The sequence below is a fragment of the Falco rusticolus genome, chromosome 1, assembly GCF_015220075.1.
Source record: "Falco rusticolus isolate bFalRus1 chromosome 1, bFalRus1.pri, whole genome shotgun sequence".
NCBI lineage: Eukaryota > Metazoa > Chordata > Aves > Falconiformes > Falconidae > Falco > Falco rusticolus.
Genome location: NC_051187.1, coordinates 70,156,722 through 70,170,283, shown reverse-complemented (window position 1 = coordinate 70,170,283; position 13,562 = coordinate 70,156,722). Strand labels below are relative to the sequence as shown.

The 13,562-nt window shown below is 39.6% G+C and overlaps 1 protein-coding gene across 4 annotated transcripts in view; it reads left to right on the top strand.

Annotated features, from left to right (window-relative positions):
- The window catches only part of GABRB1 (gamma-aminobutyric acid type A receptor subunit beta1), a 140,898-nt gene that overhangs the window by 18,182 nt on the left and 109,154 nt on the right, over positions 1-13,562 (top strand). The window lies entirely within an intron of this gene.

Sequence of the window (13,562 nt, the reverse complement as noted above, 5' to 3'; positions counted from 1 at the left end):
TGCTTAAAAAAACCCAACAAAAATCTCTCCAGCATGTTTCTGAGTTTTGTGAGGGTGAGCAGTATGTTTCTCTGAAGTGGATTATAAGCATCAAGCAAATGTGTGTTAGCAAGGGGTGATATAATACCTTGATAGCAAACACGGGCAATTTCTCAGTTTCTTTGTAGTCTTGATACACCCAGACAGCCTTATTGACAGTTGCATTCACAGAGTCAAATGATGAAAGCATGTCAGAGGATCGGTTAAATGTATTTCAGAAATGATCAACAGAAAACATATGTAAATAATATGGTAATAATGTACCTAGAGCATGCTGGAATGGAATATAAATACTAAACAATGTATTGTATACAATCTGTCATAGTACAATCAAATTTCAAAAAACAAACTACGTTTCTTATTAAAGTGAAAAATGGTTTCTAAGCAAAGAAAACTCTCAGAGGATGCAACGTTAAAAACTAAATACAAAACAACTGCCTTTTTACTCATCTCTATTAACAGATGAAATCTCTTGTTTCATTAAACAATTTGAAAAATGGGGGGTCTTTTGTTTCAACCTTTTCTAAAGGTTGGCGTAGATGATCTTTTGGGGTCCCTTCCAACCTGGGCTGTTCTATGATTCTATTATATTGTGCTTACGAATGTGCAGATAACCTAAAAAGGAATACAAAGTGTAGGATCAACTTCTGTTAAAAAAAATAATTCTAATTTAAGTTAGTTTTCTTGCCTCACTTCAAGTTGGTTTTACTTTATGGAATGTTTTACTGTATTTAGCTGAATGGGAAAGGATGGCCAAGAAAATTTCCCTTCAAAAGAGAGCTCTTTGCACTATGCTGTCCCATAGCTCCCATCTCTTGCCCCCATCCCTTGCTGTATAGGCAAATGATAAAAAGCCAGAACCAGTGTTTCAAAAACTAGTGCTGACGTGTTCAGCTCAGGTAGTTGCATAGCTAGGGGTTTGAGCAGGAGGATTTTGGCAGAAGTATGGGGTGGAAAACACCATCCTGAAAAATGCTTCATAAATTCCTTTATTTTGTGATTAGCGTTAACGTAAAGGTCAACAAAAGGCTTAGGTTACGCTAAGGACTTGGTGTTGGCGTTGGAGAATGGAACGGGATAATCCAAAGCATCACTTTACTTTCTATTGCTAAACAGATATGGCAAAAGTAAAATTCACAGAAATCTTCCCGGAAAGGAAGATCATCAGCCTTGTAGTACAACAACATGATTGCGAACAGAAGGTATTAGCTTTGGAATGGAAACAAATTCAGAACTCCACTCTCGAGCCTTCTTGCTCTAGAAAATGCTTTGTAAAAAGACTGCCAATTTCTCCTTGTTCTGTAAACCAGACAGTACCAACAACTGAGCATGATATTAAGCAGAGGGTTATGAAATTTACTCTTTGCTTTGCTACTATTTCTACATACAGATACAAGATTTAAGAAAGTACGAGTGACTGTAATCAAAGTACTGTTATTTGTTTTCTGTCTAATCAAAATACTGTGACTCAGTTTCTGTCTCCCTTTTCAGTGTTCTGTGGCAAAAAGCAATGGATTCCCACTGTGGACTAAATAGTAAACGAAAACATAATGCAGTGCAGAAATCAAAGTTTTATCCTGCAGGTTTTATAAATTACTCTTCCTGTACCTGTGGCAGTCATTGTCTCTTTAGGATGGCATCACATGCTTTGATATGGGTATTACTGGTTCTCTTGTAGGATCCTTTGGAGCCTTCTTCACTTTGCATTTCCTGCTGACAAATTGTCAGTGTATGAAAATCCATTGCAAAAAATACTCCAAAACCCGTGAATCTATCCCTTGCCTCCCACAATAGCTATTTGCAACTTGTAAGAATGCAGTGGTTGATCAGTAGCAGAACTGTGAGTTTATTGCAGAGTTCCCCAAGGAACACAACCTTTGAAAAAAAGTCTTTGAAAAAAAAACACTCCCAAAAGAGGTAAGAATGGTTGGCCACAGTCATTTAAACATTTGCTTAGACAAAATGATGGCTCAGGCAGAGAAATGTTAGGTGAGAATAAAGAAACTGCATAGGGCAGCAATCAAGGACACCATATGTGAGGTTGTTAGGGATCTTATAAAAGTCAGTGGTGTTCTTCCCTGAACCAGGATTAGAAAGGAATGCTGTTTTTTGGCTAAGATTCTAGATAGCCTAATTGAATTCCTAAATCAGCCGTAGAGTTGCAGTTATATCTTGTCTAGCTATATTATTTCCTTTGCTGAAGATCTGAGCTTTCCAACATGACCAGTTATGACAACATCCAACAGATTTATTTACTAAAATACTGGATTATTAATTCACTATGATATTTCACGCTATCTCTGATTTCACTTTAAAAGCAGAGTTACCTAAATGAATTTCACAGTGAGAGTTAGAGCCACAAAGAATTATTTGTTTTTCTGAGTGATATATTTTTCTGCCTCTGTATTTCTGTGGGTTTTTAATTGACTGTGATTTGCTTCCAATATTTTTAGATCACGGAGGAGTTTGTTTGAATGCTCATAATTCAAGTTACTAATCACTTGAGAATTCATTTTTTCTCAAACAGTTGGGAGAAAACCTCCAAATGGTTAGGAGGATAATTTTATGAAAGAAAATGCCTATAAAAATCCATTTTTCCATATAAATTTTCTTCTGTCCTGTTGATTATAAGCCTAAGAGAACTAAGTAAACTATTTACTGGACTTACACACATTAGCAAAAAAAGATGTAATTTTTATGGAGCCTCTAGCTGAATGTTTTGTCCTTTCTATAAATTTCTGGAATCTGTAAACTGGTAACAGCAAGAAAAACGTAGCATTTTTGTTTTTACCGAGTGAGTCTGGCACACTTGTCAAACCAGTAATACTGTTTTCTTCTATGGTGGGCTGCAGAGACACAACTGTTTTTTACTTTCTTTTCCATTCACCATCCATTCTGGAATGAAGACAATCAGAAGCAATAGCAAAGTCAGAATTCTTCCTGAATTAAACCAAGGCAAGGCTGTTCAATGGAGACAAAGAACGGCAAGATCTGGTGGTACAGCACTTAGTCACAGTGTTGTCTTGCATTTATTTTTCATGGGTAATTTCCTCTAGCAAGTTCTCCCTGTGTAAAATACTATTTGGTTGCTTCAGAAGATCAGAAAATACAGAAGATAGTAGAATAATGAAAAATGGAGGGAAGGACGTGAAAAAGATTCCAAATTGATTATCAGTCATGTAATTTTGGTAATTTCAGGAACACTGGGCTTCCCTATCTCTACATTGCTGTAATCTTTTTTTTTATAGTCTAGGGAAAGGTACATCTCCTTTTGCTCAGCTTGCAAAAAATCTACTTCTCCGTTAGAGTGGTGTTGGAAGGTTAGTTGTAAAGAAGAAACAGAAGGAATGTTTTAACTCTTCAGTAGTCCTCCAAATGCATAAATAGTGCTCTGCCTTCAGTTCTTCAGGGGCATTCCTTTAGCGACGGCCATCAAGGTGAAGCGTAAGGCAAACAAACATACATAGCTCAGCAAGGGCAAGGAAAATGAAATAAATTTAAAAATGGTGTTGAACCTATGGGATGCATGTTCTTTATATGAAGAGATTCAAGTTGACATAAAAAAGTCTGATTCTCACCACTGTGTTGAAGGAGCTAGCTGTCAGGTTCTCCACACGCATTGTGGTCTCAGGCATGAACGCCTGTGACCGGTGGCTCTCCTTTGCCATGCAGGATATTATCTGTCAGTAATCATTCCAGAGGGCAGCCATTAGGTTCCACATGCGCTTTGTGTTCAAATCTCAGGCAGTTGCTAGCTGACCATAAATCTGCCATTGGGGAAAGAGCACAGAACATATTTTTCAATATTTATACAGATCTTCTGATAACCTCTAATCCGCATATATCAATTCTTCTGGCAAGTGACACACAGGTGCTGTTCTCCATTAGAGCCATCAGCATCTTTCAATACCTTTGGTAACCAAAGATGTGATTATTAAAAGGTGGAAATGGTCCTTTCCAGCAACTGAACTCACTTGCTAAAAGGTGACAGGGAGTGTTTGCTCACTGTCTTACCAGTCTCTCTTTGGGGGCAAGTAGAAGAAGCTGCTCTCTTCTCTATTTTCAGTATAGCTCTTTAAAAATAGTTCAAAATTAAGCACAAATAGGTAAAGAATCAAAGCACACTGTTTTCTCAACCAGTATAGAGTCTCTGAATCGCTTCAGATTTGGCTCTGACACATCGTGTTTGGACTGTAGCCCAGATGGAAGGTAGGAACAGCAAAGACTGGTTCACAAACAGGAGGAACCCTAATCCCATTCCAGTGATAACAACCTTAGCAGGACTTGATTCTTCCACATAAATCAAGAATAACTCAAACTTATTCCAACAACACAACAGAGAAATTGGTATCAGGCTTAAGAACTATAGCAAGAAAATACTGGCGTCTGTAGCATTTTGAGGGCTTACATAGTGCTGATGCTATTGGGATAATGCTTTTTTTTATCAATACAGCTATTAGATGTTGGGGGAAAAATGAATAAACCGCACACTTGACAAGCTCGGGACACAGTTTTTCTTTTACAGAAAAGACTTCTACAGAAGCTATAGAGCAGGATCAGTACTTCAATATTCATAGCCCAGTTAAGATGGCACGACAATATATTTGTGTAATGAAAATTTATAATCTTATCTGCCTAAAACCCCTATGATTTCAGGTAGGTATGTTAAACCTTGAAGATGTCCTTTGTTAAAAAGAGAAAGTTGGGTTTTCTTAAATTACGTTAACCAGTCAACAGCATCTTTGAAAATCAGTAAAAACTTTAAACAGAACTTAGAGCTACGACTCTCTGACTGAAAAAAGATAATAATAATCATACTGCCTTGAATAAAGAGAAAAGAGGCAAAAAAGGAAGTCATTACAGGCAGAGACTTTATATTCCAAGTTTTAGTTGGATGGTTGTGTTGTAAACTCCTGCGATTCATTATGTTCACACTGCCAAGAATTACTCTAATGTACTAGATGAGAATTGCTCTAATCTATTACCGTTGGCTGCCAACAGTAATTCTATTAATTCAAAGAGCTAATGACATCTACTAGTATTGCCATGCTGTTTTATTGCATCTTTGAAAACAGATGAGAATACTCAGTGGTGTGTCATTCTAAACAGACTAAATTTAGAGCCTTGTTCTCCACTCTTTCCACTCTATTTCGTGAGACCAAATCTGAATAGCAGTGCTTTGTGTCTAATTTGCAGTGGCGTGATTGAGTGGGTGAATGGCAGCTGCACTCCTGAATTACATGCTCTGCACCGTACACGGAGAATGTGAGGAGTGTAAGACAATGGTTTAACCTGTGAGCTAATCATCAAGGTAACACCCTTCCAGGCTTGTATTTTCACATCATTCAGGACAGCATGAAGATACTAGTTTGAGTCTGGAAGCAGAGAAGCCAGATCTTGCAGCAATATGCCCAAAATAATTAGTCCAGACTCAGCAAGGATGACTGATTTGGGCTTGGCATCCACAAATGTAGCTGCACCATTTCTATTTCAGAACAGACATGGGTCAGAAGCAGTTTATGTTGCCTGTACTGAGACCTGCAGCAGAAGATGCACATACACCAAATTAAAGCATGAGGTTAGCTCCCTAAGCAGAGATCAGCCTAACCTAGCCAGATAAAAGTTGTCTTCCTATCTCTGAATGCTCATGGTGTAGGCATCCAAGCCAGACATTTTTCACAGAACAGGAAGGTGCAGTACTGTTTCTCTTTCATGCCTTTGGACTTGAGCAGTCATAAGAAATACAATTTATTTGTTCTAGAGTAACTGATTTCACACCTCCTTAAGGAATGGTCTGAACAAAGTAATGGTGGTGTGGGGCTAAGTTGCTCCTGTAGAAACTGTTGCATGTTTTTGAGTAAGAAAACATATCTGAGGTCCAGTCCTACCCCAATATATGCCTAATATTAAATACACGCTAATTTCAGACAAAAATGTTTGCCTGTGCAGCCCTGGTGGGAATTCTCTTTCCCCAACAGTTAAGCAGAAATCCAGAAAAGTTATAAGATAGGAATGTATGAAAACTCACAATTAAAAAGTTCTTTCTTTGCCTTGGCAAGGAACAAAGACTGGGCTGAGGCTTTTTCCCCTGTCTAGAAGTCTGTGTAGGTCCATGCAAGAACCTATATTACTAATTTTCATTACACAGTATTTACGTGGCCACATTTTCAGAGGAGGTAAGAATAACAAAAAAGATAAATAATAAAGATTTTTTTTATTTTTTATGTAAGGGAAGTAGTAGGTTATTCCTCAGGGATTTCCATAGTGAAGTACAACCTCCCTAGAAAAAGAAAAGAAGCCTGCTTAGAATGTAGCTGAAATCCCTCTGTACCAAATGTGCACAGACAGGCTTTGGTTTTCAGATGACAGATTTCTTAATATGAAGTCCCTTCTGAAACAAAAGTGTTAAAATCTAACATCAGTACAGCGGTAGCCACAAGGATTGTAAACAGAAGCATGTCTGGTGATAACTAATTTGTTACCTTTCTCCAGTGTTGTAGCAGATCCATCATCAAAATACACAGCATCTGTAATTCTAACTGAAATACATGCTCTGCAACTGTGCATGAGCTGGCTGTACTGGGAATTGCAGGCTGGAGCACATGAGCATCCTGCTCCTTTGTGGCTCCATGTACTAAAAAAGGGTGGAAAGAAGTCAGTACCTCCCACCAGGTCAGGATTCCTTAGGGACTGCGTCAGCAAATCATTCCCAGCTGCTGGTTCAATGTATGAGAGCACAGCATTTATTCCCTACTGGCTTGCAGTTCCCAGACAGTACAGGTTAAAACGGTTTTGAAGGCTGCAGTCAGTGATGGTGAAGACACCAGCAGAATGAGCAGTTACCTAAACTAAGCAAGTGCTGGACACAGCACATTCGTAGGGGTAAGCGCAGGAGGGAAGTCCTGTAGGTCTCGCTGCAGTTATCCCGGCTTTGCTCCAGGTTCGGGCTGTCTCCACAGAGCAGCTCATTCAAGTGACCTCTCCCCACACACCTCAGTGCAAGTGCCTCTGCTGAAGGAAAAGGCTGCACAGGTAAAGCCGTGGCAGCGTGGTGGGAGGAGGAGGCAGCTGGCCACCTGCTCCTCACCTTCCTCCCAGACAACAGGGCACGTGAGCTCAGTGTCAGCGAGGGAAGCAGCAGCTTTAGGTACAGCTGAGGAACAGACCGGGACGGGCATGAGGAAAGGGAGCTCATTCAATTCAGCCTTTGCTCCCAGCCCGTGTATGTCGATGGTGCCTGACAGAGCCACACTCTTATGCCTGTGAAACTGAATTTTATCAAAATGAGTAAGTTATTTTATCTTATCCTCAAGGCAGTAATATTTAATTGTGTTTGTGCTGGTATGAAAGCAGCTTTCATACTGCAGCCAACTCAATATATGGGCAGATGCAAAACAGCTCATGATGCATCTTTCATGTACATTTCACAGCAGAAGGCTACAGATCTTGACACAGCATGCTTTGGCACGAGGAGAATCTGTTTGCTCTCATTGAACGTGTCCTCCATAATTACCAAGACGTGATTTAGCTGTGCTGAATCCATAAGGACCAAGGAACAGTTACATATCAAATATGCTTAAATTTCCTATGCTTAAATTTCCCTACAGCCTACCCTATAACTCCAGAGGTCTTCTCACTCACTGGTTTTGACTGGTGTAAGAGTTAGCCCTGAAGGAACAAGGAGCCTGTACAAATACTCTCAAACCTATCCTAGAAGAATCACTTCGGTCTGCCAAAGAGAAGGTTGCAAGAGAACCAAGAGCCTGAACTGGTCCTGCCATCTGTGATCCCAGGAAAGCAGCATCTCCCTACAGGGTTAGGCTTGGATTTAAAAGGAGAATTTGCTGCAACTATTCATGATTTAAAAGTCGTTTTATTTTTTACATAAGCTTTTTTTTTTTATTTATTTTTCTGCTACCTGACAAAAGTCTTTCCGATTATCAAAGGGAAATTAGGAAGGCCCAAGATTTATATGCTAAACTATTCACCTGTTGTGAGCCTTGTTTGTCTTATAGCAAGGCGGAAAATTTCAGGCCAAAGCACAGCCCCCTAGGTGCTGGGAATCTGGTCCAAATCAGTAATCCGAGCTCATTTGTACTATTGTCAGAGAAAGACATGTCTGCCCACCACATTATCAATCAATTATTCCCCATTCTAACATGTAAGATGTCTGTCAAAGTTGTGATGAAAGGTTCTTCTACAGTTCTACAGTAAGGTAAAGTAAAGGTTCTTAACTTCTACAGTGAACTGCAGTTCACATGAAACAAATAGTGATTTAGTAAAGGGGATCTGGGGTTGTAATGGCCAAGGGAAAGAAAATAAGGAATCGACAAGAAACAAAACGTCTCAACGAGCCAGGGTAATTGCATCAGTCTCAAATACTGTGTGACATTTTTCCCCACTCCCAATTTAAACCGATGTGAGTGGCTGTAGCAAAGGCTATTTGGAGATCCTCTGCAGTCCTGCATTTGTCACCTGGAAATGGCATGACAGAAACACACTGATGTGCATTTAAACACCCACCCACACGTAGAGTGGTCCCAGTTACGTAAGCTTATAAAGCAATTAAAGTCTCTTGGAAAGAAATAGTGTTACGTATTGCAGCTAATTTCATGACTCCTTGTACACATCAATAAAACATCACTACAGCCATCTTTCTTGTGGACTTTAAAACATGGTCATCTGAATGTAATTAAAATGGACAGCATGAGCTTTAGAAGGGTTACTGAAAGAATATATAGGTGGTACAAAGAGGGGAAATCTGTGAATAACCAGGGGCTTTTCCTCATATGTGCTAACGCTAATTATGTGAAGTGCTTGCACCATCCATATGAAAGCAAATGAAATAATTCCTATTAGTGTTACTACAACGAGCACAGAAGAATTGTTACCAAGCAGATCATTATCGGTAGACATCAGTCAATTACAGCATCATGGAGCCTACTTAGGATTTGTGAACTGTGTTTTCTGAAAGGTATGTGTAGGGAAAAAGAGGAGGACAGAACAATTTGTAAAGACTGCACCCAAACTCCCCCAGCCCTCACCCCCTTTAAAATGTTGCCATTCATCATTAACATCATTATTATCTGTGTCTCCTATATATACCCATCCCTCACACCTATTCTTTCAGCCGCAGTCTGGGTGTGCCCAGCCAGACCCATACCTGTGGTGGGAGGGGGCATTTCATGCCATGGCCTCAGGTCCCTGTGGCCCCGTCGCTGCATCCAGGGCATGAACAGGAGCACAGCATGGCTTCTCCCTGCCCATGCACTTGATTTCTGAAGGGTGGAAAAAGAATCAAGGGCAGATAGAACAAACCTCACTCATTTCAGATGTTGTCATGCTTAATTTGTAGATATTTATGTAACTAAGTCATAGAAGTACTAGGTCTTAAGGGCACCTGGCGCTGTCAGGGTTGCACTGCTGAGTTTAAAAAAAAAAAATGGTACCGTTTTTCTGTGTGCATTTCAAATTAAAATTACCTTCAACTGAAGAAACTTCATCAATCAAGGCTTATGGGGCTGAAATTTGAAGGAATGGTGGCAGAGACCCATCATAACGTACCAATTATAAAAAGGCAGAAACTAAACAACTTACTGCTTGTGTGAAGCAAACAGAAAAATATAAGATTATATTAATGAAGTTATATTTGATAGGAAAAAATGCTGCATCTTCTCTCTATGCTTGTGTTAATGGTGCAAATGGCAGCACTTCATTTTTGTCAATAGTTTCAAAATGGGAAGGTATGTCCATTTCTGCTTGAAAAAGCTAGATCCCCAGTGCACCCATTGCTGGGTGGACTGAGTAAGACTATGTATATATGTGTTGTCACAAAGGATTTCTTTAAAATAGTTTGATCAATGAATGGAGCAGTGTCTGGAGAGAGAACAGTAATAAAAGTTCTGTGTAAGAAAAATACCATTTGCTCTGAGCTTGTTTTTTCTTTTTGTTTTACCGTGTACTTCATCATGGATTTTACTAGGACTAATATTATTCCAAGAATCTTCTTTAGGTCCGTACTTCTGACAGGTCTCATTCCTTTTCCTGTCAAGATCCTCTGGTTGCTTAATGACTAGTGTTTCTGAACCACTCTAAATTTTTTTCTGTCTGCCAGTCTAGTTCACCGAGCAAAAAGAAGCATTTCTAATTAATTAATCCTCTACTGTGTATGAGAGCAGCTCCTCCAAGGTGATCATATACTATCATGTAACCTTACTAGCACTCGGTTCACTTTGCTCAGCAACTAACTGGTGAGCAGAACTGCTTTACCTTAGCTCCAGCCTCTGTCTTTATGTGGAGCAACAACAGCTGATACATGACGCAATAAACAAAATCGGATGGTAAATCAGGAGTAATCATCTCAAACCAACTGGGTTCAATATTTAAAGGCTTCACTTGATAAGCAATGGCTGCAGCCTCTTCCCCCAGCTCCTAAAACACTGCCTTTCTCTTCCGTCATTGCCATGACCCCTCTACTTTCTTTTTCTGCCATGGCCCCTTCTTGTTTGTTCCTGTGATGTCCAACCCTCGCAGACAGCTTGGCAGCTTGCTTCATTCGCACGCTGGCTGGCTGGCCAATATGCTGAACAGCACAGTGTGCATCTTAACCAGCTGGCTGCTTTCATATGCCACGTATTGTGCATAGAATGCCATAAAAGATAAGTTTTATTAAATGTTTAACTGAAAATCAGACATTAATCAATTAATCAAGCTCTGCTGTTCAGGGCGGTTTCCAGAACGAGTGTTCTGCTCATGTTTCTTGCCAAGTACTTGACCTGAAGTCATTCCAATTTTTAGGCTGATCCACTGTCTTAGGCACTCTGAGCAGGTGAAGGGCAGGAGAAGAGGTACCAGGGAGACCACAGGCACCACATTATACAGAGGAAAACCCCACGTGCAAGACATGAACCAAACAGTAGGTGGAAGCTCTGACTCAAGGACTTCATAATCTAAATCACAAGACTTAATATTAGGATAAAGCAAACAGGTGAGCCAAAAGAAAATTGTGTAGGAATCCAGCTTGTATTAAAGAGCAAATTTTTTTCTGTCCAGTTCCCATCATTCTGAGTACATAATTTAGAACAAGTGGTCCTGATGACAATTTACCATCTGCCATGGCCAGATTAAAAGACTAATTGTGTGTCATGGTAAAGGGGACGGAAGGAATTGTCTGTAGAAGGTTTTCCACAGTTAGAAGAGGTAATAGGAGAGAATAAAGGTGTTGGGGGATGGGGGCTACGTCAAAAACAAGACTTCAGCTGAGAATGGCCCTGCAGCTCTTGTAACAGGCTGATTTGTATCATGGAGGTTACTCTGTGTGTATTTAGAACACTTTCTTTAGGTATTATTGTAACCTTTTAATGCTGGGATGTTAAAAATTAACATGAATAGATATTTGGGTAATTGTAAAATAAACGTACTCCAAAAATATGTTACTTTTCTTCCTGCCTCTTATCAAGTACTATCCTGATAATGCGATAATGCTGGTACACATATTGGCATAATCCCAGAGAAGCCTGAGAAGGTCACACAGTCCATTTCACTGGATGCTCCAAGGCAGAGTTAGTGGCGGTATAGTACCTGTGCCACGCATTTGGCTAATAAGTACTTATAAACTGCCAGTGACCAATTCCCTGTAATATCTTGAAGCAACTGATGCAGAATGTATCCTCGGTATTAGAAAGTTTTCCCTTTACTAACTGAATTCTACCTTACTGCATTTTGAGCCCATCTTGTCTTGACATAGCCACTGATGTCAGCAGCAGCCTTTCATGTATTTGAAGACTGATATCACATCCCCTCGATGTCTTCTCTATACTATGTTAAATATGAGATGTTGCAGATTCTCTCTTCACACATCCCACTACAGCATATGCCTTCTTTCTTTCTGCAACAGCTTGGCATTAGTGCACACTCATCTTGTGAGCCACAGATCCTTTTGTTCAGAGCATCTATCTATTCCCTGTCTTGTATTTGCACATTCAGTATTCCTGTTGGGTTTAGAGAGGAATTTGAATGCATCCTTAACTGTGGGAATCACATCCCGCTTTTTCAGACTGCTTCTTGAGTTTATCAAGATCTTTAGACAAAGACAAGACAACTAAAGGAAGAAGACAGAGCAGAAATAACCTTCCTTGAAGTGAGATACTTCTCAACATTGCATTGCCAGGGTACTTACCCACCTGTTTTCTACTCAAATAACACAGAAACACCTGTACTCAAAGCCAATATACTCTGATCCTAATGGTTAAATTGGGAGAAAAAAAATTAACACGTACTTGTCAAAATAGGTCTGAAAACCCTTTTACTGGCTTTTGTAGCTTAAGTTGCTGGAAACATGAGCTGAAGTCTGCATGAAACTGAGAAATTCATCTCATCATGATTGTCCAGGTCATCTGTTTTGAGAAGGAAAACTAACATAACCGTTGCTTCCTACCATGCGGAGTCAAGAGTATTGATTCATATTTGATACAGAAAGTACTGGTTTGTTTGAAGCTTCCCAGTCAATGGGCAGCCTGCAAAAGGCATTAATAGTATCTTTCCTGTCCTTGCAATCATTGCTGCTTCTATTCCAGGCAGAAATCTGTAACAATTCCTCATCACAAAACACATTTAAGGTAGAATTCACCACTATTATGAAAGGCTTGTATCTTATTCTCTCTGTACAATGTTCTCATAGAAGGTAGCAATTTCCAGTGATTATTTTTTTTTCCATAGAAAAAATGCTGGGAACCCACAAAAAAAAAACCAGAATGGGACCTTGGTCTTCTCAGTGTCTCTGATACTTGGTTTACAAGTTCCCGTTAATATCAAGTCACTTGAAGTAACCATGAGGAAGTCACAGGCCGAAATATTTTACTACTACAGTTGGTCACTTCAAAATGTGAAATCCTTGGCATCTTCTTTTGGGATGTGATGTCTGTCAGCTTCCAGGAGTTGTAGAGAAAGCTTCGCTTGTTGAACTACTTGTACTGTAACAGAATCCAAGAGAGTCTAGTTCATAACACATCAAATTAAAGGCAACTACTTACCGAAGCAAGAGATGCCACACACTATCTGCTTATAACAGAATGAGTGGAAAGCAATTAAAAATGGTATTGCAGGAATCAGCACAGTATCTTTTACGTGTAATATTTAGGATAATGTGTCCAACTCCCATTTTACAGTACTACAGGATACACATCAAAATACTGCAAGGAGCAAAACATAAAATGATTGGAATTTCCAAATTCCAGCTCCAAATGCCATTGGAAGCAACGGTGAACTTGCATGATCTCAAATGTGATCAGTAGGCGAAGATTAGAAAGAAAAGTTAAGGTCTTAAATCAGTCTTGCTGAGTATCTGTAATCCAGTAACATCCAAAATAGCTATCCAGAATCAAATCCTCTGTGCCTGAGACTGTACAGAGATATAGGCAGCAGTTGTCCAAAATTTGAGAGTATCTCTACTCATTTCAGACTTTAATACTGAGCCAGAGGAAGGGTTCTTCACCTCAAGACAGTTACAGCTCATAACCACCCCT